Consider the following 5,393-nt stretch of genomic DNA (forward strand, 5'->3'; position numbering starts at 1 on the left):
TCTTTTGGCAGTCCATGGCACTTTTAGTATTCTCCTTCAACACCACAACTCAAAGGCATCAATTCTTCTATGATCTTCCTTATTCACTGTCCAGCTTTCGCATCCATATGAGGCTATTGAAAATACCATGGCTTGGGTCAGGCACACCTTAGTCCTCAAGCTGACATCTCTGCTCTTCAACACTTTAAAAAGTTCCTGTGCAGCAGATTTGCTTAATGCAATACGTCGTCTGATCTCTTGACTGCTGCTTCCACAAGTGTTGATAGTTGATCCAAGAAGAATGAAGTCCTTGACAACTTCAATCTTTTCTCCATTGATAAGAATGTTGTTTATTGGTCCAGTGGTGAGGATTTTTGTTTTCCTGGCATTGAGATGCAACCCGTACCAAAGGCTGTGCTCTTTGATCTTCATCAGTAAATGTTTCAAGTCCTCTTCACTGTCAGCAAGCAAGGTTGTATCATCTGCATATCGCAGGTTGTTAATGAGTCTTCCTCCAATCCTGACGCCACATTCTTCCTCATAGAACCCAGCTTGTTAGGTGCCGTTAAGTTGGTTCTGACTCACAGCAACCTTATGTACAAAACAAAACAAACACTGTTCAGTCCTGTGTCATCCTCATAATCATTCCTGTGTCTGAACCCATCGTGGCAGCCACAGTATCAGTTCACTTCATTGATGATCTTTCTCTTCTTACTGACCGTCTACTTTAATAAGCGTGATGGTCTTCTCCAGAAACTGTTCCTTCTGATAACATAGCCAATGTACGTGAGATGATAGCTAATTCTCAGAAGCATTCTGGCTGTACTTCTTCCAAGGCAGATTTGTTAGATCCTCTGGCAGTCCATGTATATTCAATATTCTTTGCCAACATCATAATTCAAATGCATCAATTCTTCTCCAGTCTTTCTTACTCCTTGTGCAGCTTTTGCATGCATATGAGATGCTTGAGAATATGATGGCTTAGGCCATCTGTAGTCCTCAAAGCGACATCTTTGTTTTTTAACACTTTAAAGAGGTGTTTTTGAAACAGATTTGTCCAATGCAATATGTCATTTAGTACTTGACTGCTGCTTCCTTGGGCATTGATTGCGGATCTAAGTAAAATGAAATCCTCGACAACTTCAGTATTTTCTGCGTTTCTCATGATGTTGCTTATTAGCCGAGTTATGAAGGCTTTTCTGTTCTTTCTGTCGTGGTGTAATCCAAACTGAAAATTATGGTCTTTGATTTTCATCAGTAAGTGTTTGAAATCATCTTTGCTTTCAGTAAGCAAGACTGTATCACCTGCATATCACAACTAGGTAATGAGTCTTCCTCCAATCCTGATGCCACCTTCTTCTTCATATATTTTCTCAGATGATTTGCTCAGCACACAGGCTGAATAAGTGTGGTGAAAGGACACAACCTGAATGCACACCTTTCCTGATTTTAAATCACACAATATCCCCTTGATCTGTTCAAATGACTGCCTCTTGATCTATGTACAGGTTCTGCATGAGCACTATGAAATGTTCTAAAACGTGTGTTGTTTACAATGCTATCCATAATGTTGCCCTGCATTAGTACCTGCTTTCCCTAACTGAAAGAAGTTCAAAGAGAATTTTCATGTTTTACAGAAAAATGTGCTTAGCATTTATTTTTATGTGTCGTTTAAGAGGTAGCGGACGCTCAGAGTGTCGAGAATGGGATGTCAAGTGCTTTACACCATTTCCGCATTTGGAAGGCTTCATAGCAACACACTATTCTTGAATATCAGGGGAAATCCGTATAGGGAGTTCATTCCAGGAGAAAAGGCCAACCCCCAGGAGAGGTTGCACTGCCAACCAGCCACAAGGAAGTCATTGGAGTCCCTGGAGTTCCCTGGCCTGGGACGCCATCTGGCCACATTTGGGTCAATCCATTGTTGCTGCTGCTGTGGACACTTATGCAGTTTCTCTGGCTAGGAGGTGGGATAACCTTGCTTCTAATGCTTCCATGGGCTCCATGGCCCCAGCAGTAGGCCAGTTAAAGGCCTCTGAAGGCAATGATGTTACAGCATTCACAGTGATCCACAGTTCTCTGGCCACCTGGTGAACATTCCAAGCTCAGTCAGAAGCTTGGAATCCTCGGACTTAACATTTGGGTCTCTCTTGCCCTTACCATTGGTAAGCATCTGTTTGCAGAGGCCTGTAGTGCACCCTCCTTAGCTATGCAAAAAAATGTTGAGCAAACATTTAAGAAATAAGGACTCTATAATGATGAAAGTAAACACTGAGGCACAGCAGCTATTATGAAATTACAGGTTTTTTATTTTTTAAAAAGGAAAGGAAAAATAAGTAGTAAATGCTGCTGGATTTGAGCAGACCTCCAAATGAAGGGCAGGGACCCTGCATTTGAGACTAGGTTTCCCAGACCCAGACTGCCTCATGCCCAGAATGTTTCTAGCTCATCTGAGAACTTCCTGTTCCTAGATCCTTAGGAGAGCAGGGCAGACAGGACTGGGATACTGGAGAGGACAACTTCTGGGTGCTCTAAACTGAGCGGCTCCGGGAGATGAGGGGTTTGGAGAGACAAGGGGAAGGAGACGAAGTCCAACCTAGTGGGCAGGCTCCCGAGGCATTACCCATGAGTGGAAAGTCAGGTAAGATGTCAAGGGCTGTCCACCAGCTCTGGATGTTCTGGCTTCTTCCCACACCCTCAGCTCCCATGCAACCACTTAACCTGAGCAGGTGATGTCAAAACAAAGGGCTTGTTCTGAGTTCCCTGTCTGGTAGTCCTTCTATTTTTTTTTCCTCTGTGTTTTGATGCTTCACTCTCTTTCTGGGGATGCTACCTGTTGTTGTTATGGGCCCTGGAGTCGTTTTGGGGATGCTACCTAGAGACCAATAAAAAACCTAGTTGCTTTTGAGTTGACCCTGACTCTGGATCTGCCCCTGTATGTCAGAGTAGAACCGTGTCCCCTAGGGTTTTCAATCAGTAAGTTGCTGGGCATTTTTTCCCTGAGGTATGTCTGAGGGGACTCAAACTTTCAACTTTTCAGGTAACATGTCCGCCATTTGCAATATCCAGTGGTTTCGCAGCTATCAGCCCGAATTCCTTTCCTTGTCTGAGTTGCCTATGGCTGCCATAACAAAGTGTCACCAATTAGGTGGCTTATATGAACAGAAATATACACTTTTGCAGTTCTGAAAGTTAGTAGGCCAGAGTTCAGAGTGCCAGGCATGACCATGCTCTCTCTACAGGCGCCATGGGAGGTTCCTTTCATCTCTCTCAGCTTCTGGTCAGTTCCCATTCATAGCCACCCTGTATAGGGTTTCTGAGGAGCAGCTGGTGGGTTTGAAAGCCGACCTTTCAGTCCAGTGCATTATCCACACAAGGACTCAGCTTTTGGTAGCCCAGGCATTCCCTGACTTGCAACTGCAGCGTAACAATATCATCACATGAACATTCACTTCTGTCTGTCTCTTCTCCTTTTTTACAGGGCACCACGCAGATTGCATTAGATCCACCCTACTCCTGTACAACCTCATTGTAGTCATTAGTAACATCTCCACAGACCCTATTTCCAAGAACAATCATGTTCACAGGTACCAAACCAAATCAAACTTCCTGCCATCAAGTCAATTCTGACTCGTAGCAACCCGGTAGTACAGAATAGAACTTGCTCCTTCAGTTTTCCAAGACAGCAAATCTGTATGGAAGTAGCCAGCTTCATCTGTCTGCAGCAGAGCAGCTGGTGGGTTAGAAGCCCAATGCTTAACATACCATCCCACCAGGGTTAGGACTTCAAAATAAAACTTGGGGGGAACCCAATTATCCATAACAATTTTCTTATCCATGAAACGGGTTATAAAGAACCTTCCTCATATGGTTATTGGGAGGATTCAACAAGAGGGTTCAGGGACACAGCATGCGCTCAGGATATGCCGGCTATTCTTGTCTTTTAGCTCTTCCTTGCTTCAGGCTGGGCAGCATGGTGCTCTATTGCTGGAATATTGGCTTATCAGACTTACCCCAAAGCAAGCCTCCCTGGACTCTCCATTTGGTCTGGCCTCCTTCCAAACTGCTTGTCTAGGACTCCATAAAATCCAGAAAGGTTAATGGCTTCCAGGGAATCTCTTTACCTCCCACTGGAAACCACTATCACTTTGTAGAACTGCTTAAGAAAAGATGCGTTTCATTAAATTTCAGAGCCGGAAGGGACTTTTAGAAACCATTTGCTGCACCGCAGGCTTCTCCACAGCAGCTATCTCCAGACAGGCCTGGTCGCCCCCAACCCTCCAACCCCCAAGATGTAAAGTCAATAAAAGAGAGAAGGATGTGTGGCTAATGACATTTCCTGCCCAGGAAAGTTTGATGAACTTTTACTGGATGCAGACTTTGAACTAGCTAAAGGTGTTTGGTAAAGTGGAGGATCGGAGAAAAAGAGGAAGACTTCCAATGAAGTGGATTGGCACATTGGCAGCAGCAATGGGTTCAGGTATAGCAACGATTGTGAGGTTGGCACAGGACTGGGCAGTGTTTCATTCTGTTGTGCATGGCGTTGCTATGGGTCAGTATCAACTAGATGGCCCCTAACAACAACAACAACAACAAAAGGTATAAGAAAGGTCTGAGCTGTTGATTCTCATTAGGTTCTTTGGGGGAGCTGAGCTGGGGGGTAAGGAAGGCTTTGCACAGATAGGGAAGCTTGTAGTAGAACTGTTTGGGGGCCTTCCAAAACATATTTTCTTCTAATTCCCACTGGGATATTTCAGATTCTTGGTTAGGGACTAGTGTATGTTGCTAGAACTTCCCAGGTGAACCTTCTACCTGTGGCAAAGGCTCAGGGTCAGAGGATAAGCAGCATGCAATAATATCATGGTGTAGTTTTTACTGTTTGAACTGGTCATTATTCCATTTCCATTGTCCCTTTGTGGCTGTATCCAATGAGGCCTCTCAGGGAGGTTAACAGACACTATTTCATTGGCTCTGGGAGCCTAGTTGGAAACCTGGACCCAATGATCAGCAATACAGCCTTAAAATATTCCTGAGTCCATAGCATGAAAGCATAAAAAATCTATAATAACTCTGAATGATGAGTTTTGAAGGAACCTAAATCCTGGTGTGGTGCTGTGGGTTAATGCGCCAGACTGCAAAGACATTTGAACTGCAAGGTCAGTGGTTCAAAATCACCAGCTGCTCCTTGGAAACCCTATACAGGATTGCTATGGGTCAGAACCAACTCGATGGCATTTAATAACAACAACAACAACAAGAACTGCAAGTGTTTTTGGTGGTGGTGGTGGTGGTTATGCTGTGGAGTTGGTTCTGACTCATAATGACCCTGTACAGGGTTTCTGAGGCTATAAATCTTTACGGGAGCAGAAAGCCTCATCTTTCTCCCATGGAACAGCTGGTAGTTTCAAACTGCT

The sequence above is a fragment of the Chrysochloris asiatica genome, unplaced genomic scaffold (assembly GCF_000296735.1).
Source record: "Chrysochloris asiatica unplaced genomic scaffold, ChrAsi1.0 scaffold00161, whole genome shotgun sequence".
Taxonomy (NCBI): domain Eukaryota; kingdom Metazoa; phylum Chordata; class Mammalia; order Afrosoricida; family Chrysochloridae; genus Chrysochloris; species Chrysochloris asiatica.